An 18,127-nucleotide genomic window follows, 5' to 3' on the forward strand; every position below is an offset into this window, starting at 1 on the left:
GAAGAACTGGGTCTGGAGTCATTTGTTTGGCTCTAAATTCCTTGTCTTATTCATTGTACAAGCTGTCTCTGAAAATGATGCCCTAGCTGTTCTTTGACAGTAGAGCATTTAGAGTTAAGGATTATTTGCCTTTTCGTTTGTTTGCTCTAAGTCTAAAGTAATGAGGATCACTAAACTGCATGCTGCTTTGCTGATTACAAATGACACAACGACTACTCATATGGACTGTGATGTAAATGATGCCTCTCTGACCTAGAGTTGTGCAGCAGAGGCACAACCATTCACATTTTCAAGGCAACTAAAATCATACTAGGGTTAAAAGTGAGTTTACAGAGCATCCAATCCAACTACTTACCTTTACAGATAAAGAAACCTGCCCAAGATTTCCTTTCATATTTATGAGATCAGAAACCAATCTTTTTTATTCCCAATATATTGCCCTTTACGCAAGACACAAGATTTAGATACAGTTTTGGTGATGGTGGAAACTGATCCACCAAGAAATGAAGTACTTAACAGAGGAACTTAGATATTAGTTGAAACGTTAATGTAGTACAATGATATAGTATATAGATATGTGTATATGTATTATTACTGTCAAAGAGGCAGAAATTTCCCCCTTACCCTGCTTGAGTTCTTGTGGCTGTGTAATCATAAAATTGACACAAGACAAATTAACAAGAGAAAAACCAGTTTTATTTCATGCACAGGGAGATTACAAAATTGATGCTCAAAGAATGACTTAAAAGCAGGCAGCTTTTACATATTATTACACAAAGAAACAGTAAATTTGTGAGGATTTGACAGGACAAAGAAACTTAGGTTTGGGTGCTCATTAGAAAGAAATCTAAGCAAAGTTCGGGCTTGGTTAATAAAGTGCAAAGAAGTAACAAGGTTTGTATGTACAGGCTTCTGAGCCTGAATTCTCTAACATAATAAGGATGTGGCAGTCTCCAGGTGCACAAGGGGCCTTTCACAGGGGACATTTATTTCCTGCTTTCAGGAAGACAAAGGAGAGCTAAGGTGTTCTTGAACAGGCTGCTTTTCAAGTCACTTTAACTCAAAATAACCAAAATGGCATATTTTTGTTGTCCTGTCTGGGCCCCAACATTACCATTACTTAGATCAGTGGTTCTCAAACTTTAACATGCATCAGAATCACTGGGAGGTCTTTTTGAAAACAGATGGCTGGGCTCTACCCGCAGAGTTTCTGATGAGGCATGTCTGGAGTAGGGCCTGAACATTTGCATCAGCAGCCAATGCTGCTGGATCAGGGACCACACTTTGAAAACTGTTACGTTAGATCAAAGGCTTTTAAAGCCAACCTATCTGCCACTTAAAGCTGTGTGACCTATGACATATTAATTTTTGAGCCTCAGTTTTGTCATCTGTAAGTTAACATGTACCTTATATGAATTTAGTATAACATGAAACAATATATGTAAAGAACTATATACCTTGTATCTAAGGTACTTGATACATAGTTGCCATCATTACACACACACACACACACACACATATATATATACACATATTTAAAATATGTCTTTATTGATTTCAGAGAGAGGAAGGGAGAGGGAGGGAGAGAGAGACAGAAACATCCATGATGAGAGTCATTGATCGGCTGCCTCCTGCACGCCCCCTGCTGGGGATCGAGCCCGCAACCCGGGCCTGTGCCCTGACCGGGAATCGAACCGTGACGTCCTGGATTCTCGGTGGATGCTCAACCGCTGAGCCACGTTGGCCAGGCCATCATTATATTTTTTATCATTATCATTGATTTTCTAAGCATTCAGATTCACTATGCGTAGATAACTAAGTTAATCAACTGTAGTCTACTAGGGTTCCTTGGGGACTCTAATAAATTGGAAAAACGATTTCTTTGTCACACAAATACTTGTAATTTTGTGCTACTGAAAGCATTTCAAATCGTTTTTTTCAGTGAAGTAAAAAGTTTGGCCACCCTACTCCTCCCCCTTGAGTTTAATAAACTGTCATTTTGTTTGGTAGAGCCCTACTTTGTCTTCAGAAGGTAACTGGTTTGAATGCCATCAATTTGAGTTACGCGGGCCTGCATTAATGTGCTGTTACTGTGTGTAATATGTTTAAGTGTGGGGGTCTTTGTTCAGGAAATAGAGTTTTTATGGAGTTCAAATGCCCTTATTGATTGTTTGACAAAATATCTTCAAATGCAAATGCTTACTGTCTGGAGGTAAATAATCTCCAAGGCATTTGAGCAACACACGAAAAAGAGAAAGCCAACTCCTTTCAACCCCAAATGCCAGATGAGTGGTAAAAAGAATTCTGTTGAATGTATTCAGGGAGGAAAGTACATTTTTTTCCTGAGCTCTCCTTGCTACTGTGCCACTCTATATTCTGGGGCTTGCCTCCTGGCAGATTGTTTCATTATCCAGCAGTATCATTAATCTTTTTTATTAGCACCTTAAAAAATAAACAAACAATGATTTTGTTATGTTTGACACAAGTAGTGCATTTTAATTTTGTAGGCATGCATTATTGACTTGAAAAAAAATCTGCAACAATTCAGATTAAAATACCACACTCAATCCTTAACAATATGAAAACACTATTCGATGTGTAGAAATATAATGGCATCTGTTGTGCATATTAAATGAAGCAAGCTATTTTTGCACCATCCACATGGAGCTTTGGATTAACTAGGAAAGTTAGTATTAATTACCACTGAAAAATTAAAGCTTGTCATTCAATTTTGTACACTCCATGAAAACACTACGTGAAATTGAGTCAACACTTCATGAAATACATTCAGAATCATTTGACAAAAACCACACAAAAGAATACATAATGGATCAGTTAAATAAGATAAATTTCAGTTAGTAAATAAAAATGAAAGGTATTTGCTGCCATCACACGAATTTTTTTCAACATCTTAAGCCTACATTTTCTTAATATGTTTATTACTCATGAGTAAAATACGTTAGTTATAACAAAAAAGAGATGAATATAGCAAAAACTAAGATAAACTATAATATATGCTTTTATTCAAGATATTCATATCTTTCATCCTATAGATTTTTAAGTTACAGATTTCTTTATTGTGATGCAGGAGTTCCTAAATCTGTAGGCCTATGAGAATCTTTTCAGAATTTTTTATGAGTGATTTTTCAGTCTATACGCTCAAATTATTAAATCTCAGTCTTCAGGCCTGAAGCCCAAGAATCTCTATATTTTTCTTTCTCTGCGAGTGGTTCTATTGCAATTAGCAGGCCACCAGCCATTTAATAAGTGTTGTTATAATGTACATACAGTGAGTGTTGTCAAATGAGAAAACAAAAACAATTTAGTGATGAGTTTGACATCATTTTTTCAAGGGAAGGCAATCCATGGACTGGCGAGAGTACAGGAATGCACCCTCAGTGGATCACTCTTTCCAAGGGATTTTGGAAAGAGACTTTTATAGAGTGAGAAGTGGTCATGTGGAAACAGGGTGTGATGGCTAGGAGGCCGGGAATTTCCTTATAGGACTAGCAGGTCCTAATTTCTAAGGTGAAGTAAGCTATGTAAGGCTGAGTTGGAGGATTATGATTGGTGTGTTTGGTTTCCTTGACAGGTGTGTCACATAAGTACAGGCTGACTTAGGCTTCCATCTGTGATGTGGGCTGGCCCACCGGAGTGGCCTTTATTTAGTGGGTCTCAAAATACAAATTAACTTTATCCGTGTTTTTATTCTAAAGCTGGCCTTAAAGTAGAATTTTAGGTTCTGAGAAAAACAGAAGAGCAGCAATGCCAGAGATGCCATTTTCTTGTTTTCTAGAATTGTAAGGGGGAAAAAAAAATCAACAACTGCACATTAAATAAATGACCAAAATCAAATATACTATCCACTCTTATAGAAACAGTTGCACAATCTAACATTAGCTGGCATGCTATCAAAACTTGACTTTGAAAGAACTTCAAAAACTTGACTTATTTAGAAGCCTAGTGTCTGGAATGGAGGTAGAAATAGATCTTAGCTTCTCCTTTTCCAGCTTTGGACCAAAGCATGCCTTAATAAAAGCACATGCAATCCAACCACTCGGCGAGGGTAGGAATACATTCACAAGCGAGTCTGTTACCAGCACCCCTCATTCTATAGCAACATTTCACTGACAACGAAAGTACTCTGTCGGCTCTAGGGCTCCTCCCAAAATGGGAGCAGATCACCCAAAGGTTTTAAACTAGCTTAGAATTCCAATATGATACAGGAGGTAAAGCATGTTTCCATAGTCCTGGTCTCTGAGGGTTAGAAGTTGATTGTAAGTACAAAAGAAATTACGGTACATAAAATATAACGAAGAAAGGAAGTTAAGACAAATACTGTTGTTGTGCTACTACAAGTTAGTGGTAAACACATGGTTTCATAAATGGTTTTGGAAGAAATGGCTTTCTACATAAAGAAAAATAAAACTATATTATATCCAAACATAACCATGAGTAGATGAAAGACCTAAATGATAAGGGAGAAGTATAAACTAAAAGATGACATGAGGGGTAATAACTTTGTAATTTGGGAAGAGGAATGGACCTCTCGAGCAAGGGCAGAAGGGACGCACCCTTAGACCAAAAAACAATAAAAGATAGATGGGATTATATGAAATGATGAACAGCAATTATGTATAAACTCCAACTGCCTTAGTTTAACAAAACAGCCTGATTTGGTCATTTGAGTTTTTAGCTAAACTGCTCTTAGGGGCAACCCTAATTAGGCTTGGATTGAGAGGAAGGTAGCTCCAGTGTTCTGCGTAAAAATTGAAGTTGAGTACTGGAGTCAGAGGTGAACGAGCTAGTGATTAGATGGAGGGAGGAAATGAGTATGTGGAGATGGAGATGAGGGAGAGGGAGAGGGAGAGGGAGAGGGAGAGGGAGAGGGAGAGGGAGAGGGAGAGGGAGAGGGAGAGGGAGAGACAAAGACAGAGAGTTTTAAGAACAGGCACATGGAGTATTCATGCTCAGGTTTCCTTCTGGTGGTTGCTGATATGTAACAGCCGCTGCACTCCCTCCCTGTCCCCGGTCGCGCTTAGATCTTGCTTTATAGCACCCCTACCACATGCAAGACTGTGTGTGACGACACAAACTCAAGGACAGGAGAAGATGCTTCACACTTGGGTTTACATGAGATGGAGAAAGAAGACAGCCACGAGAGCCCAGTTAGGTAGAAATGAAATGTTCAACAAAAACAGAAAACTGTGAGGCAAGAATGACCAAGAGTGTCATAAGCACATCATGACAAGAATATTTGGAAGGATGCAGGGCTCTTCACTATACGTGGGATAGGGTTTTAAGCATATATGGCAGCATCTTATAGGGACAGGGTCATCCCCAGTGGGCAGACTCATATATGTAACACACATTAGGCCAGTCCAACCCTTTCTCCCCGGATTTGAATCTTGAGAGTCAAGTAACAGTGGTTTCGTGATGAGGCGACCCATGAGGCCCTATTCCCTAAATTCCAGAGTTGCCTCGGTTTTGGATTTCCCAAGTTTCTATTGCAACCAAGAATTTTTAATTAAGGGGCCTGTAAAAGCTGCTTGGCTCATACTGTACACTATCAGATTGTGAGGTGGGAACTACGTTGTTTTTATTACCAATATTCTGTTCAAACTGTTCCCTGTCTGTGCTCCTGCTAAATCAGTGTTCTGATGAGTCTGCCATCCGGTTGTACATCTTTTATTCCTTCCTGTCTGGCTTTTAAAAAAACACCTCTGGTCATCACTTATGATTTATTAAAGGTGTTGGTACCCACTCACAGTTTGCTTCTGTACCCCAAACCCTGCCACCATGCTCAGTGACCTCAAACTTTATAAGTACGTTAACTACCATTTTTATTTTTTCATGCTACTTCAGCCACTCGCTTCCACATCATGAATCTTGCCATCGCTCATGACTGCTCTGTTTCTGAAATAACCTGCTAACTAACGACTTCTGCTAAAGCCTGTTTTCTGTCGCTCTTCCCCACTGCATGTGCCTGTGACCTGGCTGAATGGGCTGGTCCCCTGGTGATTTACTGTGTCCCACGCTATTAGCCCCTCATGAATTCCTTTCCTTCCCTAGTATGTCCCTCCATGACTCACCATTTCTTTCTCGTGCTTTCTGCCTTCATTCTCTTGCATATTTGCCCTGCTTTGGCATCTGTCCTTCAAAGTCTCCAGCCCTGGGGTAACTGAACCTCCTGCCAGACTCACTGCTGCACCCAAATAGCTGGAAATCGAAAGAAATCTCTGTGGATTAGTACCAGTAGGAGTTGATGGCATTCAATCTCACATTTATCATTATTTTCGGTCACTCTACCTGTCTTTAAACTATTCCCAATTCTATCTGCCTTTTCCCCACAACTCAAACTTCCTCCCGAACCTTAGTCCCAGCACAAGAGTGTGCCCCTTTTTGTAGCCTTTCACTATATCTTCTTATCTTACAAAGAGACCCCCTATATATGGATCTTTCACCCACGTCTGGCTAAAACCCTCTCTTCTCTTCTCCATTCCCGTAAACTCATATTATTGCCTTATGCTTTTCTTTCTCCAAGTCAAAAAAGGCGACTGCACATCCTCTTTGAAAATGCCTAAAATTTTAATGTAACATCCTTCAGTCACAGGAGATCACACTTATTGTAGTTCATTTGCTTGTTTTACTCTCAGGGACCGGTTAAAAATCACTTTACCTTCTCTGCTTTTTTTACTTATGTAGCTTAGTACGTATGGTGCTGATTTTTTTCAGGACAGTGATCCTCAAACGACAATAGTAAATCAGAATTTCTGGTGGTGGTTCTCAAATATGTATGTTTTTAAAATGTTACCCAGGCAACACGAATATACACCCTTCGTTAAGAAAGAACAACTGCTTTAGATGCTCTAAACATAAAGAGTAAGTAGTTTGAAAAATTACTGAACATTTTATAAGAAAACAGAAAATTAAATAACTTTTTATTTTAATAGCTCACACAAGGGAAAGGTAAACGATTTTAGTTATGGTTGCTTGGTTTTTTTCCATAACAAAATTGGAAGTACAGTATCTGAGAAGCATGGAGAGTACCTTATATCTGGTATCAGTCATTCACTTGGAGGCCAGGGAGAGTGACATGAGCTTTGGATTCAGACAGACCTTGAACACATCCTACTTAACCATCCTGAGTCTCATTTGTAAAATGAGATAGTAATAGTACCTACCTCATTGAACTGTTGTAAAAATTAAATGAGATAATATATGCAAAGAATTTAGCAAAGTCCCTGGCATATTGGAGTTGCTCAAATAAGTGGCTACTTATTGTCTTGCTCATAGCATTCATATGATGCACTTGAAGTCCTCATGTTTCTTATATTTGCACTTCAAAAAATATTCTACTATTTGTTTAGCACTTTGCAGTTTACTAAGTGTTTGAACTTATATTATTACAATTAATTACAAAACTCCATACATTTGGCATATTATACATATTTTGCAGGTTAGAAAAATTAACCACAAATGGGCAATTTAGGTTACGTAGGAAACCTGGATATGAGATAATACAGTAGGTTCGGGGGACTTCCATAGATTGGGAGGGAAGAGTGCAAAAAAGATGGGAACTGAAAAGTAATTTACTTGAAACTACAAATTATGTTGTGCTTTACAGCCATGGTGAGTGCTGATACATACATACACAATCATTTCGTTTCTGAATTGCCTCCAGAATCATAAATGGACTGTACAAAATAACATAAATGGTTATCAAATGAATTTAAATCCCTAGGTTTATTTCTGAGATGCATAAATATTTCTGGGACTTTCTCATAACATCAGCTAATAACGCAACAATAGCATACCTATTAATAGAATCAATGTTATGATGTATGTAGAAGATTAATAAATGAGCATCTTATCTACTTCTTTTTTAAAGTATGTTTTTATTGACTTCAGAGAGAGGAAGAGAGAGGGAGAGAGAGATCGAACATCGGTGAGAGAGAAACATTGATCGGCTGCCTCCCTCACGCCCCCTGCTGGGGATCGAGCCCAAAACAAAGGCATGTGCCCTGACCAGGAATCGAACCGGCGACCTCCTGGTGCACGAGATGACATTCAATCGACTGAGCCACACCGACAGGGCTCTACTTTTTCTTTCTGTTTGACTTCAGACTTGAGCTGATCTTATATCTTTCATAAAAGTCACACTTTTAGTTCATTTGATCAGCAGGGGTTTTGTTGATTTTTTTTTTCCTTTTTAACCAACAGGTGTTTGTTTCTTTCTACCCTGGTGAGGTACAATTACTGTGGAAGAGCTGTTGGACACTGTGCTCCTACAGGCTTTATATTTTCTTCCTCTCCCTTGGATTTCTGCCAAAGTCAATTTTGTTTAATCTGCCTGCTGCTGCTCTAGAAGTGACATCTGTTCAGATTTACACTCTTTATCATGGCTGACATGTTGTTTGTGTGTCTGTTTACCTCAAGCATAGTTCCAACTGCATCTTGCCGATAATTTGTGATTTCTTCCTTCAGGTTGGTAGGCGTTCTGTTTGTTTATGCACTCTGACTTATGTTCCTTACTTTTGGTCCATTGTACTACCTGCAATTAAGATTTGAAGGAAGCTGGAGCTTATATGGCAGGGACTATACAGATTAGTGAATTCAGTGGGAACCAAAATAATTTCCCGGTTTGCTCACCTTCAGGTACCACCAAAATATGTTCTAGTAATTAGGCAACCTGACCTGCATAAAACCCAGAAAACATACATCAAGGAACTTCCTACGCACTGCCTTTAGTGTGTATGGAAAGAAATATATAGAACAGATATAAGAAAGAATGCTCAATGATTATTCTTTTTTTTTTTTTTTAAAGGGCTCCTGGCAAAGGTTGTGAGTGAACAGAATAAAAATGTATTCCCATAGTAAACATGTGAAACTGTAATTTTAGCCACCAAATTCATTGCAGTTGGATCACAGCCAATTGATTTTAGGGAAATCCTTTAAAATTAAATCTAAAAAGGTGAGAAAAGAGTGGAAATCATTATTCCCTCTATATTGCAGTAGTTAAAAGAGATTAAGATAATATAAAAAGCAGCAGCAGGAAGGCAAATGATTTAAATTCTGCAAGGTGAATTAATTTTGAATACTGATTTTAGGAATATCAAAGAATGCATTATGGATTTGTAAGATCACATGTAAGACCAATTAATAGCAATCAGAGCAGAAACACATGTTAAAAAGTACAATAGATACAAAGAATAAATGCAAAGAGCAGAAGGGGCGCCTGTGAGTAACAAGGAGTAGCAGAGTCAGGCAGTGAAGAACAGCACGAGGAAAGGCCAGCATGGTCAAAAATACTCTTCCTATTTCTCAAAAAAACTCCCCCAAAAACCTGAATGATTATTGAATGCCTCTTATAATGAACTTTTAATAAATCTAGAAAATATTCTGAGATGTCACTGACTTCATTAACATCTCCCAGGGAAGAGAACCAGCCAAAGAAAGATGAGTGATCAATTTTTACTTACAGTAAAATAGTTACCATTGTCTACACAGGAAACATTTATATTCTCTATCCATTCTCTTCTCAGGTTCCAGATAGAGATATCTATTTTCATTGATTGTCTATGTAAAATATAAGAAGAGATGCCTTTCCGAGCTATGTCATGGTTATAAATGCATCAGAACCATTGTTCTTTTCATTGTGGGGATTACCAGAGTAAGGAGATAAAGGAATGTGCCTTGCAGTTTCTCGATGCTGCATTATTTCCTTCTTTTTGCCAATGCCTTTCCCATGCTAGAGAGCCTATCTCATTTATTTTTCCACTTAGGCATCTGGGGCTAGGTACTGATAGTATGACAACACTTTCGGCGATGGCAGTGAACAATCGTGACACTTGGAATAATTTCACTGGTGCTGGGAACACTTGTGCTACATTTTTTTCAGGTACCACATTAGTCAAATATTTCTTTATTGAAGAACCTTGGCAGATAAGGGATTCCAAGACCTGGTCCTCTCCAATTACTTGAGAAGTATGAAGATTAGTAGCAGAGAGGTATAAATTACATCACCTTGAAGGCAGGTAGGTTAATGGAAAAAGAAACCAGATTTCAGCAGTGTACTGTTTAACTCAGGTACAGGTTAAAAGGAAATTAATGCCTAAGGTGGATACTTGTTTTCGAACAAAAACATAAAAAAGGATCTGCTAGATTTCCATAAATTCTCAGCAAATGTCTTCATTTTTATACGTTGAAAACATGAATTTCATAACACCTGCTGTAGTAAGTCAGCCACTTCCTGGGGGGGAAAAAGCTACTACACTCAAAATGGTTGGTGAAGGCATTTTTAATGCTATTTTAAAATTAAATTTATTGAGGTGACATTGGTTAAAAAATTACATAGGTTCCAAGGGTACAATTCTACAATACATAATGTGAACATTGCATTGTGTGTTTATCATCCAAAGTCAAATCTCCTTCCATTGCCATATATTTGACCCCTTTACCCTTTATTACCCCCTTTCCCTCTAGTAACCACCATGCTATTGTCTGTGTCTATGAGGATTTTTTGTTTGTCTGGTTTGTTAATTTGTTGCTTTCATTTTATCTCCACACATGAGTAAAATGGTATGGTTCTTGACTTTTTCTCTCTGACTTATACTCTTCTTCTGGGTATCTACCTGAAAAATTAGAAAACATTTCTTCACAAAGACATATGCGCCCTTATGGTTTTTTTTAAATCCTCACAGGAGGATATGTTTTCATTGACTTTTAGAGAGACAGCAAGAGAGAGAGAGAGAGAAATATTGATGTGAGAAAGAAACATCGATGAGTTGCCTCCCTTACACACCCGAGCATGGATAAAACCTGAAACCTTGGTATGAGCCCTGACTGGGAATCAAACCCACCACCTTTTGATGTACCAGTCGATGCCCCAACCAACTGAGCCACTGGGCCAGGGCTGCACCCTTGTGTTTGTCACAGCATTATTCACAGTGGCCAGGACATGGAAATAACTGAAGTGCCCTTTGATAGAGGAGTGGGTAAAGAAGACGTGGCGCATATATGCTCTGTAATGCTACTCAGCCACAAGAAAGAGTAAAATGCTGCCATGTGCGACAGGGTGGATGGGTCTTGAGAATACGCTAAGAGAAACAAGTCAGGCAGGAAAAGTCAAGAGCCATATGATTAACGCTATTTTGACCTAGAAAATTGTTTTATTATTAGGAAATTCAGCAGGTAAAACCCTTGCTAAAGACCTGAGCTGCTTCTTCTTATGGATGATTAATTAACATGTAGAAAACTGTTTTGTCCACATACCATATGTAAGAGGTTTAGGGTGAGACCCAAATATTAGCATAGTCAAAGACCTTCTTAACTTTTAAATCCTTATTAAATAAGTACATATTGTTAAAAAGAAGAGTTCCAGCTCAGACAATGATCTCCCTTGTTCAATGTTCTATCTCTCGCCAGTGGCATTCAGGAGGGGCCTTGGGTTTTGTTTTCTTTCTTTTTCTTTTTTCTTTTTCAGAGAGCATAACCACTGCACACAATGTCAACCTTAAAGGTTAAAGGTGTTTTTGAAATCTCCTGTTCTTCTCTTTAATGAACCATTACGAATTTTCATTCAAATTTTCAAAACATGGTTGAAACTACTTTTCTTTACATTTAGATATTTTTAGAGCAATGATTTAATAGAAAACCAGGCCTAATAAACAAACTGTTATAATAATTATACCATACTTTCTGAATCACATTGTTGATGCTTATGGTAAATTGAGAAATTGTTCATACAATACATGCGAAATAGACTTTTCTATGTAAACCTTAAAATAAAATTGCTGTGAGCTGTTTGATTATATCAATTACTTACAAAGACTACTTCACAGATTTGTGGGAATATTAAATTAACTTAGATTTATCTAGATTCTAGAGCACTTTATTTTTCAATGGTATTAGATTAGATTTTAGGTTTCTTTTGAGCTGATGTGGTGATGAGTGGTCTGTGTATATCTGGCTTCAGTTCTTTCCCATGAAGAAAATATTCGCATAGGGGGTTTATAACTTGATTTCTTTGGCACAGGCTATTGTGCAGCTTAAACTACCTTTTGATGTAAGAATTAAATCTCTCTAAAATTTTTCAAGAGCAATAATTATTGATATTCTTATGTCATTTTGCTTGTTCAAGCATTACTCCTTTCCTCGCTTGAAATATTGAGGCACTTTTTGCATACTGCTAACAATGACATTCAAAGGGAAAATAATTCCATTATATCATCTCACAAAAGAGTGGCAAAAGTCATTGAACAAACTGGAAGTATTATCTTTTTGAGGTTTTTCCCTTTGCTGTAGAATAATGTATGCTCCTGGAGTAACTATTTGTAAATTCAACCCCTTTCCAAATATATTGACAGTATATGATTTATTTAGATATGATATTGAGTGTACAATATATGTTCTATCTAGATTATAATGTTTGAAAAAATAAACTATGTGGACTATGGAAATATTTGCCCGAAATAAAAATATTTGTATTTATTAACATTTATTTTATGGAATTTGACATAAAACTTAATACATTCCTTGGAATCTTTCTTTTTTGAAATTCAAAATCCTTATACATTAAGAATAAGTCAAATTATACTGCTCATATTCTTTAAAAATGGTTAATGGCTATTGCTCTTTTAACATGTAAATATTAAGAGGATTGGGAATTTAATGTTACTTGTTTAGTATATTTAAATTTAGAAAGTCCATTAATGGTTCATTTTTTCCAGCATTGCTTCTTGCTACCATTCTGTACATAGGAAAAGTCACATTTTGTGCTATGGTTTTTGTAAGAACGGCTGCAATGGGAGATTTTAGAAAGCTTCCCAAATGAGAAATTGTTTTCTAATAGGTTTGTTGCTTATTTTTTAATATTAAAATGAATCTATCTTCCACTATATTGATAAAACTTTGATCAGAATGTAGTACTTGAACTCTCAACAGTTACAAAACAACTGTGTAGCCCCAGTGTATGGGAAGTACAAGCTCACTTATGCTTCCGAATTGTCCAAAAGAGCTGGTACTGGGTGGACTCCAGAACTTTCGTTTTTGTGCCTACTTACTCGACATAGACCTGATACATTGTGAATTCACAGTATCTTGGGTTTTTTTCTTCTATAATGAATGATTTACAGTACAGTATACAAATACCATCCACAACATTTCAGTATGTTAACACAGCACACGTTGTCATTTAACTTGTCAAATATCAGGGTTTCATTTTTTTCCAAAGCTTAACCGAATGTTAAAAATGTTGTGATAGATATGTATATATATTTTTGTAGACTAAAACCTTATTTTACATATATTAAGAACAATTACCATTTAATAATGGCCTATAGTTTTTTCCTTTTTCTTTTGTAAGACACTTTCTACTTTGAGTTTGGTGGTCACAGTATTGTTACATAAATCTGTGAAATACTTCAGTTCAGATTAGTTTCCAATCTTTTTATTTTCTGAATGGAAACAGACATATAGGTATGGGTGAACTGAGGAGCACAGGAGAGAAAAAATTTGGCCAGGAACAGTCCTGAGCAGACCCACAGATTTATTTGTAAAAGTTACTTAGCTGTCTCAGTTTATTTTTATTTTTAATATATTTTTAAACATTTAGAGCAGTTTTAGCTTTACGGAATTATTATGAATCATATGGAGAGTTTCATGTATTTCAAACCAAGTTTCCTTTATTATTATCTTACACTATTATGGTATATTTTTCACAATTGGTGAACCAATATTGATACATGATCATTAACTAAAGTTCATACTTCAGATTTTCTTCCGTTTCCTCTACTGACCTTTTTCTCTTCCAGGAGTCCATCCAGGATGCCACATTTCCACACTGAGTAGTTATGTCTCCTGAGACTCCTATTCTCTGTGACACTTTTCAGCCTCTTCATGTTTTTGTGACCTTAACAGTTCTGAGGATTGCTGGCCAGGTACTTTAAAAAATGTCCCACAATTTGCATTTGTCTGTTGTTTCTCTCACAAATAGCCTGGGGTTGTGGGTTTGGGGGAAGAAGACCACTGAAGCGCAGTGTCATACTCATCACATTATGTGGAAGGACATACTATCGATTGGCCTTACTGCTCTTGATACCGATCTCGATCATCTGGCTGAGATGGTTTTTATCAGGCTTTTCCACTGTAAATTAACTCTTTTTCTCTCCCTTTCTATTCTGTAATCTTTAAAAGAAAGTCATTATGCTCAGCACACAATTAAGGATGGAAAAGATACATTTCACCTCCCTAAGTGTAGACTGCATAATTTATTTGAAATTCTTCTATATGGGAGATTTGACAACTCTCCTCCAGTCATTTATTTATTCAATAATTTTATTCATATCACTGTACTCGTGGCCATTCTTTTATACATTGGCTTATAATTCAACAATGTTTATTTATTTTGTTAATCACATTAGTTCAGCTTTGGGCATTGGGAGCTCTTTCAGTTGACTTCTGTTTCCCTTTGTCACACCCGCATTGTTTTTGGCTTTTATTTAGGACTAATTTTTTTTTTTTTTTACTTTCTGTCACTAAAAGATGTTCCAGGTTAATCAAGTACATTTTATGCCCCAGTCCTAGAATCAGTCTGTATCTCTATTAAGTTAAACATTTGTTCATTCTGATGTCTCCCACTCAAATTCACTATGAGGTGGACCATACCAGTCACCTCCACTTGCTTGTTTATAATCTCGCACTCCAGCAGCGAGAAACAGGGCTCTTACCATTCACTACCCATTGACTTAACTGTTCAATCCAGTGTACATGTACAGTGGTTTAGAGTTGTTAACTTGTACAAGATGGGGAGCAATTTCATCGAGAGGACTATGGTTATAAACATTTTACCACTGCTATAGTTTTGCCTTTTCCAAACTGTCATATTGCAGGAATCATATATTATGTAGCTTTTTAAGAAGGGTTTTTTTACTTAGCAAGGTACATTTGATTTATCTATGTTTTTTCATAGCTGGATAGCTTATTTCTTTTTATCATTGAATAATATTCTGATGTATAGATATACACAGTTTGTTTATTTGTTCACCTATTGAAGGTGAACATAATTTCCCCAAGCTTTCAGTTTGGGGAAATTATGAATAAAGCTGCTATTAATATTTTTATGCAAGTTTTTTTGTAGACATAAAATTTTTAAAACCACTTGGGTAAATACCCAGGAGTGTGATTATTAGAACATATGGTAAGGCTACTTTTAGTTGTCTAAAAATTGTGAAACTGAATGTTTGTATCCCCTCAAATTCATATTTTGAATATCTAACCCCCAATGCGATGACATTTGAAAGTGGTGGCCTATGGAATGTGCTCAGGTCATAAGAACACAGCCTTGTGAATGGGACTATTGGCCTTATACAAGAGACCCCAGGAAGCTCCTTTACCCTTTTCACCATGTGAGACACAGCAGGAGGACTACTGTGTATGGACCAGAAACCATGCCCCTACCAGATGCTGAATCTGGCAGTGCCCTGACCTTGACTTCCCAGCCTCCAGAACTGTGAAAAACACATTTCTGCTATCAGCTGGCCAGTTTATAGCATTTTGTTTGAGCAGCCTGACCTAACACGAACATTGTTTCATGTGCTTCTTGACTATTGACTATTTCCATATCTTCTTTGGAAAAATACCTATTCAGGTCCTTTGCCCTTTTTATTGAGTTGCTTTTTGTTACTGAGTTATAGGTTTTGTTTAATATATTCTGGATATAAAACTCTTATCAAATATGTAATTTGCAGATACTTCTATTCTGTAGGTTGTTGTTGTTTTTTTTTTACTTTCTCGATAGTGTCTTTAATGAATAAAAGGGTTTTTTTGTTTTGTTTTGTTGCAGTCCAATTTATGTATTTTTTTGCTTTTGTTTCTTGTGCTTTGACTGTTGTATCTAAGAATACATGGCTAAATGAAGAGTAACTGGTACATTTTTCTCTAAATGTTTGTGGTTTTAGTTATTATATTTAGGTTATTGACCCATTTTGACTTAATTCTCTGAGGTAAGGGTTCAAGTTAATTCTTTTACATGTGGAAATCCAATTGTCCAAGCACATTTATTTATTTAAGAGACTGCTCTTTCCTCCTTGAACTTCAGACCACGTTCAAAAGAAAATTGGCTATTGATGTATGGTTTATCTCCAGACACTCATACTTACGCCATTGGGCTCCATGCCTATCCTCATGCTAGTAACACACTATTTTGATTACTCTGGCTCTGTAGTAAAATTTGAAATGAGGCAGTAGGAATTCCCTGATCTTTTTTTCAAGATTGTTTTGGCTATTTGGGACCCCTTGCAATTTCATTTTAAATTCTGATAGATATTATGTTGAATTTGGAGATCGCTTTGGGTAATACTGACATTTTAACAGTGTTAAGTCTTCTTACACTTGAACAGGAGATGTCTTTCCATTTATTTTTGTCTTCTCTGATTTTCTTCAGGACTATTTTATCATTTTAATGAAGAATTTCACATCCTTGGTTAAATCTTTATCTTTTAATTGGTGTTTTTAGATCATTCATAATTAAAGTGATGACTAATTTTAATTCATTCCAACAGTTTTTTTTATTCTCATTGAGGATGTTTATTGATTTTTATTTTCATTTTTTAAATTAACATTTAAAAATTTTTTTATATATTTAAAAAATATACTTTTATTGATTTCAAAGAGAGGAAAGGAGAGGGAGGGAGAGAGAGAGAGAAACATCAATGATGAGAGAGTCATTGATCGGCTGCCTCTTGCACGCCCCCACTGGGGATTAAACCCGAAACCAGGGCATGTGCCCTGACGGGGAATCAAACCATGACCTCCTGGTTCGTAGGTCAACACTCAACCACTGAGCCTAGCCAGCTGGGCTGTTTATTGATTTTTAAAGAGAGAGAAAGAGAGAGAGAGAGACAGAAACATCGAAAGGGAAACATCAATTGGTTGCCTCCCATACATGCACTGACTGAGGGGGCTTGAGCCCGCCACCCTGCCATGTGTCTTAAAGGGAATCAAACCAGTGACTTCTTGTTTTTTTAATTTTATTTTATTCCTTTACTCTTTGCATTTCAGCTTGGAAAGTTTCTTATAGATCTGTCTTCAAGATCACCAATTCTTTCCTTGGTTGTATTGAGTTTACTGGTGAGCACATCTAGCACATTTTTAAATTTCTAGTGTTGCTATTTTCTAAGATTTTCTTTTTATTCTGTCTCTCTTCTTACATTACCCATCTGTTCTTACCGATTGGCTCCTTTTTCCAATAGAGCTCTTAACATAGTAATCATAGCCATTTTTAATTCCCTTCTGATAACTTAAAATATCTGAATCTAGTTCTGATCCTTGCTTTTTGTCTCTTCGAACTGTGTTTTTTCTTGCCTCTTGATCTGCTAGTAATTTTTTGTTGAAAGTTGGACATCATGTATTGGGTAAATAAGCTTTCAGTGTGAGGTTTTATGTTATGCTGAAAAAAAGTTTGTTTGATGTTTGTTCTAGCTATAGGTGCCAGAGATTTCAAATTCCTCTGTCCTTGTTTATTTTTTCCTTCTTAACTTTGAGTTTCCCCAACTACCTCTCAGAAAACATGTGACTTGCAGCTCTTTTAGCTATAATTCACCAGTATTATACCACAGTTCTGTTGGTGTGTGGCAAAGTGCAGGTACTTCTGTCAGTTTATTTTAAATCTATAAAATGAGAATAATATTCTGGCTACCTGATAGAGTTGTCATGAGAATTAAGTGAGAAATATATGTGCAGTGGACATTAAACAGTGCCTGGCACAGTGGAAGCTCTCAAAGAATGTCACTTATTGTTATTGTTGTTATCACCATAATCATTACTATTTGTATAGTGGAAACATTGCACCTGATGAAGATGGCAAAACCCTTTTTTCCATATTAAAAGACAGCTTATTAAATTGCATTTTATAAATACTTGTGACAAAGAACAATTTTGGATATTTTTCAATTATGTGTATGACTTGTGATTACATGAGTATTGTAGTGTATGTACAGTATTTGATTAGATTTATGTTTTTCCTTAATTGTCTTTCTTGGTTCATTCTTCCTTCCTTTCTTCTGTTTTTCTTTTATTATTAATCTGTCAATTATTTATTGGTTTTCTGGTATGTACCAGCATTAGG

This window comes from Miniopterus schreibersii (genome assembly GCF_964146895.1).
Source record: "Miniopterus schreibersii genome assembly, chromosome: X".
Lineage (NCBI taxonomy): Eukaryota > Metazoa > Chordata > Mammalia > Chiroptera > Miniopteridae > Miniopterus > Miniopterus schreibersii.